Genomic DNA, 13,846 nt, shown 5'->3' with positions numbered 1-13,846 from the left:
AGTTTTCCAATCGTTTTTACTTAAAACCATGAGCTAAAGTTTGACATTTCATAATGACGGTGTTGAGTCCTCTGTAGATCACTCCTCTGAGGGCTCAGATGGGATAATAACCCAGGTAGAGGCTGCTTGTTGGTTGTTGCTCTATCTCAGCATTTCCCAGCCTCCATGTTATAGGTTCTGTAGTGGCCCCACCTTCTCCTCACTCACGTCTGCAGGATGGAGGAGACCTCCCATGCCGAGTTTCTTGTCCCAGCTTTATGAAGGGTTCAGCAATCTGGAGAAAGGAGCTGATGGATGCATAGATTACGAAGGAGTCCAAAGATGAAAGATAATTTTGAAAGGCATTGGGGGTCAGAGGATCCTTAGCTAAAGGAGCTAGAAGACTACCCCTTGACTTAGGACCCCCTGCTATTTATTAACACAATTTGTCCTAAGGCAAGGTAGAGATAATACACTTCAAAGGGTTGGGTTTCAAAGGGTAGGGTACAGAAGCATTGTCAGTTTGGGGAATAGCCTAAGACTGTTGAGGTGTTTAGCAATAGAATGTAGATTTAAGATGCTCTGAGCTGTCTGGCAGCAAGCAATAATCTTATTCAGGGTTGGGGAAATGCCCCTCAGCCGTCCCAGATGATTCAGCCCTGCTGACATGCTGGTTCTGACTTCTGGCACTCCCACACTTCCCTCCTTGCTCCTTTGATGGGTTTCTGGGAGCCATGAGAACCCACTGTATCTGCAAAGCTTCCCCAAGTCATGCACTACTGCTCAGACCTCTGTGTGTCTCCCCTGGTCCCCTCCTGATTGACAGCTCTGGTGACTACAGAACCTTTCACCACTCAGGAAGGGGACCCAGTAAAATCAGGAGCTGGTATTTTGAAAAGATAAAAACGATTGATGAACCATTAGCCTTACTCATCAGGAAACAGAGAGAGGGAACCCAAATAATAGTCAGAAATGAAAGCGGAGAAGTAACAACCAACATCCCAGAAATGAAAAGGGTTGTAATAAAGTACTATGAACAACTATATGCCAACAGGCTGGACAATCAGGATGAAATGGACAAATTCATAGAGAAACACAGTACCCCAAAATGAGACAGGAAGAACCAGAAAACCTGAATAGACCAATAACAACTGAGGAAATAGAAGCAAGAATCCAAAAACTCCCAGCAAACTAAAGTCCTGGTCTGCCTGCCTTCACAGGGGAGTTTTACCAAACATCCAAAGAACTAACTATACTCCCCAAACTATTCAGAAAAATTCCAAGAGGAAGGGACACTTCCAAACTCTTTTTATGAGGCCAACATTATCCTATCTCCAAAACCAGATGACACTACTAAGAACACTAATTACTGGCCAGTATCCCTGATGAACATAGATGCTAACATTCTCAACAAAATATGAGCAAATTAGATCCAGTAGTATTTTAAAAAGATCATACACCATGTCCAATTGGGATTTACCCAGGGATGCAAGGCTGGTACAATATTCACAAATCAATAAATGTGATACATCACATAAACAAACTGAAAAACAAAAAATAACATGTCCATATCTATAGATTCCGAAAAAGCATTAGACAAAACCCAGCACCACTTTTGATAAATGCTCTCAGCAAAGTGGAAGAAAAGGGCTCATATCTCAACATAATAAAGGACATGTATGACAAACCTACAGCCAAAATCATATCCAATGATCTGTCTGTGTCTCTCTAGTTCCTGCTTCTGGTTCCCAGGGACCCAAGCAGATGCTGCACTTCCCCCCAATACTTGGTCCATGGACTCTAGAGTCACACTCTGATCTTAGTTTGTCCTCTGATCACTCTGTAGAGCAACTAGTGTCAGAGGGAACTTCCTGTCTCCTGAACATGAACCTCCTACTCTTTTACTTCTTTTTCAGCTGGTGAGAGTTGATTTCTCTTGGTTGTCATTACTGGTGACTGTCAAAGGCATCTCTCATTTCAAAGCTTCTCTTTTCCTTTTTAAGACAAATTTCTCTCCTGGGTCTCTGTGCAGCTCTCCTGCAGCAGAAGGATCCAGTGGGGAGGGCACAGGCCAGATGCAGGGCTCACTGTTACCACATGTGGACACTTGAACAAGCTGCAAACCTACTTAGAATTTTATATTTAGTTATTGAAATGTTATCCTGACCACAATCCTCCCGCAGGACACTCTCACCTGCACGGAGGCAGGGCCCCCCCTGTAGGTCTCCCACCCAGAGCTCCCTTTATAGCAGAAGGACATGCAAATAGGGCCCCCTCTCCCTATAAAACCAGCCCCAACCCTGCAGCTCTGGGACAGGAGCCCAGGTGTTCCCATTCCCTGATCAGGACTCAACACTGACCACTCACCATGGGGTCTGGGCTCAGCTGGGTTTTCCTTGTGGCTCTTTTAAGAGGTAATTTATGGAAAAGAAGAGACACAGAGTATGTGAGTGGACATGAGTGAGAGAAACTGGACATGTGAGCGTTTCCCGACCAGGATGTCTCTTTGTTTGCAGGTGTCCAGTGTGAGGTGCAGCTGGTGGAGTCTGGGGGAGGCCTGGTGCAGCATGGCGTGACTCTGAGACTCTCCTGTGCAGCCTCTGGATTCAACATCACTAGCTACTGGATGCACTGGGTCCGCCAGGCTCCGGGGAAGGGACTGGAGTGGGTTTCTACTCAAACTGGTGGTAGCACATACCACGCCGACTCTGTGAAGGGCCGCTTCACCATCTCCAGAGACAACGCCAAGAACACGCTGTACCTGCAAATGAGCAGCCTGAGAACCGAGGACACGGCCTTGTATTACTGTGAGAGTGACACAGTGAGGGGAAGTCAGTGTGAGCCCAGACACTAACCTCCCTGAGGAGACAGCTGGGCTGGACTACAGGGAGCGTCCAGGACACCAGGGGGCGCTCAGGACACGCACACCCAGGGTCCCTGCTCCCAGGTTGTCTCTGGAGTGGCTGTGAGGGCTTCCTATTGGGGTCAGTGCTTCCTTCCCTCTTAGTGTCCCAGGGGCAAGTCCTGCTTCCTTCTCTGTGTCTCTAATTAGAATCTCTGCAGGAAAAAAGCAGGAAGTGGCTGTGTTTCAGATCCGGTCGATTTCTCATATTTCCCCTTACTGTCACCAGGTCCCTGATGGTCTCTCTCTGGGTTCACATGGAAAATATTGTAGGGGTTCCCTTCTCCTCACTGAGAGCCACGTCCCCCACCCAGTGCTGAGCGGGGCAAATGGATTCCAGGCCCCAAACCTCACCTGAGGGTGGTCAGCCCCTCGCTCTGCCCCAGGAGGAGCCCTTTGGGGGCAGTTAGCCGCTTGCCTCTCACTGACATGGCTGCACTTGGAGGTGTAGGGTCGGACCCTGCACGTGCTGCCTCTCTGTGAGCCTGGAAGCACCCACCTCTCCGTGTGCCCCAGATGGAGGCAGGAAGCCCTGCTGGGCCCTGTTCCCCGTGGGTCTCAGAACCTGGTCCCAGGGGATGTGTCCCACCACCTGTCTGGCTTCCCCTGGAGAACCACCTGCATCCTGAGAACCTGCTGATGGGAAACCTGGTCCCACCACCTCTGCTGTGCCTCCAGCTTCGCAGACACCATCCCATCCTCCCCCTCTGTCCTCTGCCGCCCACACTCTCACCCCATGGGGCCTGCACAGGACATCCCATGTGGATGCATCTGCCCTCTCCTTCCCGCCTGCTGGTTTGGCCACATATGCACCCCCAGGTCACCCCCTCATGCCCATCTCCTGTGCCAGGCCCTCCCTGAGACGCCAGGGGCAGGTTCACTCAGCTGCCCTGCTGAGCCCATGAGTGCCCACTTGTGATGTCAGGCCATGGGGGCCCTGTTGAAAGCTGCCCATTGTCTTCACTAGCAGAGAGCTGTGGACAAGGAACCGGAAAGGCTGGTGACCCTTGAGCCCTGGCAAAGGTCAGGGCTGTGTCTCCACCGTTAGTCCAGACAATGGTAGCTGAAGCAACTTCCCCACCTGACAGTCACGTAAATCCTTACTGACAAGATAGTCTGCCTGTTACTGGAAATTGCCTGCCTAAGGGCTATAGGTGTATCCCAAATGGAATAAAAGTATGGCGATGCCAGAGCCCAGGCCGAGTCCTTCCTCATGAGCTAGGCTCCCGCCTGGTTAACCAATATTTTCCAAATTATTTCTTGTCTCATCTCTTTCATTTGCCTGCGGCCCCTCTTCCAGAGCTGGAACCCTGAACCACGCGGGACGTGGGAATTCACAGGGCCCCTCCTGTGTCAGGTGGAGACACAGGTGAGCACTGAGCTCAGAGCACCTCCAACAGCTCACACCTGGGCTGAGGGAACCTCTAGGGGCCCATGAGCTCAGAGCATCGTGGTGGACCAGCCCATGGCCACTGAAGTCAGAGGGCAGAAAGGGAAGGACTAGGGCTTGGTCACCTATGATGTTGCCAACGTCCTGCTGACCAGAGCCCAGGTACACAGGGAGCTCTGTGAATCCTAAAAGTGCAGGGACAGCTGAGCCAGCATGGCTCAGTGGTTGAGTGTTGACCTATGAACCAGGAGGTCACCATTCGATTCCCAGTCAGGGCACATATCCAGAATGTGGGAACATTCCCAGTATGGAGCATGCAGGAGGCTGCTGATCTGAGATTTTCTCTTAACACTGATGTTTCTATCTCTCTCTCCCTTCCTTTCTGAAATCAATAAAAAAATTTTTAATAAATAAATATATATATATATATATATATATATATATATATATATATATATATATATATATACAGGTGATATGCAAATTAGTCGGGCATCACAACTGGCTCCAGGAGGCTGCATCATGACTGCTCAGGAGGACCTGCATGCGCAGCTGGGTGGGAGGGGACTGCGTGCCGCCCCCACCCCAGCGGACACACACACACCAGGGCTGGAGGCCTGCTCTGAGCTGGGATGCACAGCATGGCTCAGAGCACACCCCAGTGGTTGGCAGCAGCGGCTGGAGCAAAGCAGCGCGGGTCCCAGGTGCCAGAGAGGAACCGGTGCTGGCAACCAGGAGAAAGAAGGCTTATTCTTGCACAAATCTTCCTGCATCGGGCCTCTAGTACATACTTAAAATGTTGCAGATTGGATTCTCAGTGGAGTCATATATGGGAGGCAACTGATCAATATTTCTCTCTCACATCAATATATCTCTCTTTCCTTCTCTCTCTCACCTTTACTTTCCCTCTAAAAATGAATGAATATTTTCTCAGATGAGAATAAAGAAAATTATATCTATAGCTATACCTTTAAGTACATCAACAAATACATCTACATCTACACCTTTATGTCTATGTCTACCTCTACATCTGTATCCATATAAGTCAATGAACATATTCACAGGTGAGGATAAAGAAAAGAAGATCTACCTATGTCTATCTCCATATCTATATATCTATATCTATACCTATACCTATATCTATATCTATATCTATATCTATATCTATATCTATATCTATATCTATATCTATATCTATATCTATCTATATCTATATCTATATCTATATCTATGTCTATCTCCATATCTATATCTCCATCTATATCTATATCTATATCTATCTATATCTATATCTATATCTATATCTATATCTATATCTATATCTATGTCTATCTCCATATCTATATCTCCATCTATATCTATATCTACATCTATATCTATATCTATATCTATATCTATATCTATATCTATCTATATCCATGGGAGCAGAGGCACATTGATGTTAACCCTAAGGAGTCACTGATTGTGCCCACATCCCACTTCCTAACCACCTCCTGCAGCACAGCCCCTGGTGTGGAAGAAGAGGCCCCTGGGCACAGTGACCAGGACCCCAAAAAGGGCCTGGATCTCTGAGGGCACAGTCAGCACCTCCTTCCAGGAGAAGCCCCAGAGACCAGGACCTCCCTCACCTCTTGCCCTTTGTATGTGCAGACACCTCCCATATGCAAATGCCCACAGAGACACCAGATACATACACAGTTGGCGTCCACTTAAATGCAGGGCCTCCTCACCCCGGAGAATACTTTCTGGGGGACTAGGACCTCCCTGCAAGACATGACTCCCCTGTGGCTCTTCCTCTTCCTGCTGTCAGCTCCCAGATGTGAGTGACTCAGGGGCTCAGACTTGAGGAGATGGGGACCCTGCATCTGATCCCAGGACTCACTGTGTTCTCTGTCCCAGGTGTCCTGTCCCAGGTGCAGCTGCAGGAGTTGGGCCCAGGACTGGTGAAGCCCTCACAGACCCTCTCCCTCACCTGCACTGTCTCTGTTTACTCCATCACCAGTGGTTACTGCTGGGACTGGATCCTCCAGCCACCGCGGAAGGGGCTGGAGTGGATGGGAAGCATATGTAGTAGTGGGAACACTTACTACAGCCCCTCCCTCAAGAGCCGAACCTCCATCTCCAGAGACACGTCCAAGAACCAGTTCTCCCTGCAACTGAGCTCCGTGACCACCGAGGACACAGCCATGTATTACTGTGCAAGAGACACAGTGAGGGGAAGTCAGTGTGAGCCCAGACACTAACCTCCCTGAGGAGACAGCAGGGCTGGGCTGCAGAAAGTGCCCAGGACACCAGGGGGCCCTGAGGACCTGCAAAACCAGGCTCCCAGTTCAGCAGCTGTCCCTGGAGCAGTTGTGAGGGCTTGCTATTGGGGTCAGTGCTTCCTTCCCTCTTAGTGTCCCAGGGGCAAGTGCTGCTTCCTTCTTTGTGTCTCTAATTAGATTCTCTGCAGGAAAAAGCAGGAAGCAGCTGTGTTTCAGATCTGGTCCACTCCTCATCTGCTCCTTTCCTGTCACCACGTCCCTGATGGTCGCTCTCTGGGTTGACAAGGAAAACATTGTAGGGAATCCCATCCCCTCACTGAGAGCGATGTCCCCCACCCTCCAAGAAGTGCTGAGAGGGGAACACGGAGTCCAGGCCCCAAACCTCACCTAAGGGTGATAAGCCCCTCGCTCTGCCCCAGGAGGAGCCCTTTGTGGGCCAGTTAGCCGTTTGCTTCTCCCTGAAATGGCTGCACATGGAGGTGTAGGGTCGGACCCTGCAAGCGCTGCCTCTCTGTGAGCCTGGAAGCACCCAGCTCTCCTTTTGCCCCAGATGGAGGCAGGAAGCCCTGCTGGGCCCTGTTCCCGTGGGTCTCAGAACCTGGTCCCAGGGGACGTGTCCCAACACCTGTCCCGCTTCCCCTGGAGAACCACCTGCATCCTGAGAACCTGCTGAGGGAGACCTGGTCCACCCACCTCTGCTGTGCCTCCAGCTCCGCAGACATCCTCCCCCTCTGTCCTCTGTCGCCCACACTCTCACCCCACAGGGCCTGCACAGGACGTCCCGTGTGGCTGTGCTCTGCCCTCTCCTTCCGCCCTGGTAGGTTTTGCCTTAAATGCAGCCCCACGTCATCCCGTCATGCCCATCTCCTGTGCCAGGCCTTCCTTGAGACGCCAGGGCCAGGGTCACTCAGCCGCTCTGCTGAGCCCATGGGCAGTGCCCACGTGTGATGTCAGGCAATGGGGGCCCCTCCTGTGTCCAGTGGAGACACAGCAGAGCACTGAGCTCAGAGCACCTCCAACAGCTCACACCTGAGCTGAGGGAACCTCCAGGGGCCAGTGAGTTGCAGAGCATCGTGGTGGACAAGCCTGTAGCCACTGGGGTCAGAGGGCAGTCAGGGAAGGGCTGGTGTCTGGTCACCTATGATGTTACCAACGTCTCCTGACCAGAGCCCAGGTGCACAGGGAGCTCTGTGAATCCTAAAAGTGCAGGAACAGCCCAGGCAGCATGGCTCAGTGATTGAGCTTCGACCTATGTACCAGGAGGTCATGGTTCAATTCCCGGTCAGGGCACATGCCCAGGTTACCAACAACATCTCCAGTGTGGGCCGTACAGGAGGCAGCCAGACAGTGATTCTCTCTCATCATTGATGTTTCTTGTCTCTCTCCCTCTCCCTTCCTCGCTAATATCAATTAAGAGATATTTAAACAAATCCTATATAATAAAGAGCTAATATGCAAATGGTCATCATGCCCTCATGCCATCACATGGTAATGGCTCAGACACTCAACACTGGGGAGGAGGAATGGGACCAACCAGGCACAAATGAGCTCGTGAGGGAAGAATGGGGACCAGCCAGGCTGTGTCCTGGGAGAGGGACAAGCCACCTGCCCTGTGTTCCCAGGCGACAGCATCTGCACCTGTGACTGTGGCCTGGGAGAGGGACAAGCCACATGCCCCATGGTCCTGTCACCTGCGGCTGCGGCCAGGGTGAAGCCACCAGCACACGGTCCCTTGCAGCTACCACCTGGCCAGGCAAATCCAGCCCAGGTCCTGGTGCCTGTGGCCGGCCAGAAGGAGGGAAGCTGAGGTTCTGGGTGCCTGCAACCAGCCAGAGGAGGGAATACTGGGTCCTGGGTGCAGGGCAAGGCAGAGGCAGTTAGGGATAATCAGACTGGTAGGGGAGCAGTTAGGGGCAATCAGGGAGGCAGGCAGAGGTGATTAGGGGTGATCAGGCAGGCAGAGGTGGTAAGGGGCGATCAGTCAGGCAGACAGTCAGGGGAGCGGTTAGGACCCAGTGATCCCAGATTGTGAGAGGCAGTCAGACATCCCCCGAGGGGTCCCAGATTGGAGAGGGAGCAGGCTGGGCTGAGGGACCCCCTCCCGACCCCCCGCACGAATTTCATGCACCCGGCCTGTGGTAAATACATAAATGAAAATGTCGCCGGTTTGATTCACAGTATGGGCATGTATGGAAGGCAACTGATCAATATGTCTCTCTCACATCAATGTTTCTCTCTGTCCTTCTCTCTCTCCTTCCCTTTCCCTCTAAAAATCAATGAACATATCCTCAGGTGAGGATAAAGAAAACAACATCTTTATTTGTACATATGTGTAATCCACAAATACATCTACATCTTTATATCTATATCTGTCTCTACACCTATATCTAGAGCTATATCTACATTTCTATATATATCTAGAGCCATATCTGTATCTATGTCTATATCTATATCTATATCTGTATCTATATCTATATCTATATCTCTGGAAGAACAGGCACATTGATGTTATCCCTAAGGAGTCACTGATTGTGCCCACATCCCAATTCCTGACCACCTCCTGCAGCACAGCCCCTGCTGTGGAAGAAGAGGTCCCTGGGCATGGTGACCAGGATCCCAAGGAGGGCCTGGATCTCTGAGGGCACAGTCAGCACCTCCTTCCAGGAGAAGCCTCAGAGACCAGGACCTCCCCTCACCTCTTGCCCTTTGTATGTGCAGACACCTCCCATATGCAAATGCCCACACGGCCACCAGACACACACACAGTGGGAGTCCACTTAAATGCAGGGCCTCCTCACCCTGGAGAATACTTTCTGGGGGACGAGGACCTCACCTGCAAGACATGACTCCACTGTGGCTATTCCTTTTCCTGCTGTCAGCTCCCAGATGTGAGTGACTCAGGGCTTAGACCTGAGGAGATGGGGATCCTCCATCTGAGCCCAGGACTCACTGTGTTCTCTCTGCCGCAGGGGTCCTGTCCCAGGTGCAGCTGCAGGAGTCGGGCCCAGGACTGGTGAAGCCCTGGCAGACCCTCTCCCTCACCTGCGCTGTCTCTGGATTCTCCATCACAACCAGTGGTTACTACTGGCACTGGATCCGCCAGCCCCTGGGGAAGGAGCTGCAGTGGATGGGGTACATACATAGTAGTGGGAGCACACACTACAGCCCCTCCCTCAAGAGCCGAACCTCCATCTCCAGAGACACGTCCAAGAACCAGTTCTCCCTGCAGCTGAGCTCCGTGACCACCGAGGATACGGCCGTGTATTACTGTGCAAGAGACACAGTGAGGGGAAGTCAGTGTGAGCCCAGACACTAACCTCCCTGAGGAGGCAGCAGGGATGGGCTGCAGGGAGCGTCCAGGACATCAGGGGGCGCTCAGGACCCGCAAACCCAAGCTCCAGCTCAGAGGCTGTCCCTGGAGGGGCTGTGAGGGCTTCCTATTGGGGGTCAATGCTTCCTTCCCTCCTAGTGTCCCAGGGGCAAGTCCTGCTTCCTTCTCTGTGTCTCTAATTAGATTCTCTGCAGGAAAAGAGCAGGAAGCAGCTGTGTTTCAGATCTGGCCACTCCTCATCTGCTCCTTTCCTGTCACCACGTCCCTGATGGTCGCTCTCTGGGTTGACAAGGAAAACATTGTAGGGATTCCCATCCCCTCACTGAGAGCGATGTCCCCCTCCCTCCATGCAGTGCTGAGTGGGGAACACAGAGTCCCAGCCCCAAACCTCACCTGAAGGAGATCAGCCCCTCGCTCTGCCCCAGGAGGAGCCCTTTGGGGGCAGTTAGCCACTTGCCTCTCACTGACATGGCTGCACATGGAGGTGTAGGGTCCGAACCTGTAGGGGCTGCCTCTCTGTGAGCCTGGAAGTGCCCAGCTCTCCGTGTGCCCCAGATAGAGGCAGGAAGCCCTGCTGGCCCTGTTCCCGTGGGTCTCAGAACCTGGTCCCAGGAGACGTGTCCCAACACCTGTCCCGCTTCCCCTGGAGAACCACCTGCATCCTGAGAACCTGCTGAAGGGAGACCTGGTCCCACCACCTCTGCTGTGCCTCCAGCTCTGCAGACTCCACCCATCCTCCCCCTCTGTCCTCTGACGCCCACACTCTCACCCCATGGGGCCTGCACAGGACGTCCCGTGTGGCAGTGCTCTACCCTCTCCTTCCTGCCCTGATAGGTTTTGCCTTAAATGCTGCCCCACGTCATCCCCTCATGTCCATCTCCTGTGCCAGGCCCTCCCTGAGACGCCAGGGCCAGGGACACTCAGCCGCCCTGCTGAGCCCACGTGTGATGTCAGGCAATGGGGGCCCCTCCTGTGTCAGGTGGAGACACAGGTGAGCACTGAGCTCAGAGCACCTCCAACAGCTCACATTTGGGCTGAGGGAACCTCCAGGAGCCCATGAGCTCAGAGCATCCTGGTGGACAAGTCTGTGGCCACTGGGGTCAGAGGGCAGTCAGGGAAGGGCTGGAGCCTGGTCACCTATGATGTTGCCAACGTCCTGCTGACCAGATCCCAGGTGCACAGGTAGCTCTGTGAACCCTAAAAGTGTAGGCAGAGCTGGGCCAGCATGGCTCAGTGGTTGAGTGCTGACCTATGAACCAGGAGGTCACCATTCTATTCCCAGTCAGGGCACATGTCCAGAATGTGGGAAACATCCCTAGTGTGGGGCATGCAGGAGGCTGCCGATGTGTGATTTTCTCTTAACACTGATGTTCCTATCTCTCTCTCCCTTCCTCTCTGTAATCAATAAAAAATTTTTAATAAATAAATAAATCTCTATATATAAACAGGTGATATGCAAATTAGCTGGGCATGACGACCGGCTCAAGGAGGCTGCGTCACCACCGCTCAGGAGGAGCTGCTCGCACAGATGGGTGGGTGGGTGGGTACTGCGTGCCGCCCCCACCCCAGCGGACACACACACACCACCGGTGGGGGTGTGCTCAGAGCTGGGACACACACACCAGGGCCGGGGGCGAGCTCGGAGTGGCCCTGTGGCGCGGCTCGGATCAGCCCCCAGTGGGTGGCAGCAGCTGGAGAAAAGTAGCCCAGGTCCCGGGTGCTGGAGGGAAACCAGAGCTGGCAGCCCGGGGAAGGAAGGCTTATTCCCTCAAACCCTTCCTGCAGCGGGCCTCCAGCACATACATAAATGTTGTGCAGATTTGATTGACAGTGGAGTCATATATGAGATGCAACTGATCAATATTTCTCTGTCACATCAATGTTTCTATCTTTCCTTCTCTCTCTCTCTTTTACTTTCCCTCTAAAAATGAATGAATATATCCTCGGGTGAGGATAAAGTAAACTATATCTATATCTTTATGTACTTCTGCAAATACATCTTCATCTGCATTTTATCTCTACATCGATCTCTACATTTGTATCTATATCTATATCTATATCTATATCTATCATCTCTGGAAGAACAGGCACATTGATGTTATCCCTAAGGAGTCACTGATTGTGCCCACATCCTACTTCCTGACCACCTCCTGCAGCACAGCCCCTGCTGTGGAAGAAGAGGCCCCTGGGCACAGTGACCGGGACCCCAAGGAGGGCCTGGATCTCTGAGGGCACAGTCAGCACCTCCTTCCAGGAAAAGCCCCAGAGACCGGGACCTCCCTCACCTCTTCTCCTTTGTATGTGCAGACACCTCTCATATGCAAATGCCCACACGGCCACCAGACACACACACAGTTGGCGCCCACTTAAATGCAGGGCCTCCTCACCCTGGAGAATACTTTCTGGGGGACGAGGACCTCACCTGCAAGACATGACTCCCCTGTGGCTCTTCCTCTTCCTGCTGTCAGCTCCCACATGTGAGTGACTCAGGGCTTAGACTTGAGGAGATGGGGACCCTGCATCTGAGCCCAGGACTCACTGTGTTCTCTCTGTCCCAGGTGTCCTGTCCCAGGTGCAGCTGCAGGAGTCGGGCCCAGGACTGGTGAAGCCCTCACAGACCCTCTCCCTCACCTGCTCTGTCTCTGGATTCTCCATCACAACCAGCTATTACTACTGGAGCTGGATCCGCCAGCCCCCAGGGAAGGGACTGGAGTGGATAGGGTTCATAGACAGTAGTGGGAGCACTTACTACAACCCTTCCCTCAAGAGTCGAACCTCCATCTCCAGAGACACGTCCAAGAACCAGTTCTCCCTGCAGCTGAGCTCCGTGACCACTGAGGACACTGCTGTGTATTACTGTGCTAGACACACAGTGAGGGGAAGTGGGGGTGAGCCCAGACACTAACCTCCCTGAGGAGACAGCAAGGCTGGGCTGCAGGGGGCGCCCATACATAAGGGGGCGCTGAGGGTCCCTGAACACAAGGACCCTCCCAGCAGCATTTGCAGTTGGAGGTCTGGGCTGGTTCCTGTGTGGTTTCCTCCTCATGTCACAGTTTCCCTCAGGGAACCTCTGGGTCCTGACTCTTCGCTGACGTCTGAGTCTCTGAGTGAGAAAAGTCCGTTGTGAAGAGAGACAACTTTCTCATGGGAACAGAAGGTAGAGAGTCTCTTTCACACACACGTGTGCCATAATGAGTTCTAACATCAAATCTTCTGACCCACGTCACCTGAATCTAACGAGAGGCTCAAAGGTCTCAACACTGCAGCTCACCTGCATGCTGGACTGTGGGAACCACATGTGTGTGACCCCAAAGCTACAGAAGAGGGACCCACGGGGTGACAGCCCTTGTCTTGTCGTCATGCTCACAGCACCTAGAGTAGTGGACACCATGCAGAAGCAGAGGCACAACTGCTGCTGCAGATGTTCATGATACACACACACCAAGGGCACGTGGGGTGTTTATTCTGCTCATGATTGACATCCCTGAGAAGCACAGGAAAGACCCCTCAGCAGGTCAGCTCTGCTGGATGGAGACTGGAAAGGAGACAGGCGCCGGGCCTTTATGTTGGCGAGGTGGTGGGAAGAGGGAGGACTTCTGCTTCCAGGGACTAGTGTGGTTTCAGTCTCCCAATGACTTCTGAAGAGAACACTATGGCCCTCCCCCCTCGCGCCTGCACACTGCTTTCCCTGTGGACCCTGTGGTCCCAGTCCCAGGTGAGCAGCTGCAGGAACCACCACCTCCAAGGCCCTGCCACCAGAGGAGCCCCCACCGCCTCGCCGCTGCCCTCCCCTCTGGGTCCTCACGTTGCCATGGGCCAGAGCAGGAGGAAGCGCTTCAAGGAACCTCCTTTCTCCCTCCAGCCACTGTCAGGCCAAGTTGGCAGCTGGGAGAAGGGGACTGAGCAAGAGGAGGCTGAGCTACTGGGAGAGCTCCAGCCCCCCAGCACCCAGGTCCCTGAGTGGGGAGAGGGAACCACCT

Source organism: Plecotus auritus, assembly GCF_963455305.1.
Source record: "Plecotus auritus genome assembly, chromosome: 1".
Lineage (NCBI taxonomy): Eukaryota > Metazoa > Chordata > Mammalia > Chiroptera > Vespertilionidae > Plecotus > Plecotus auritus.
This window is presented reverse-complemented; position numbering follows the sequence as displayed.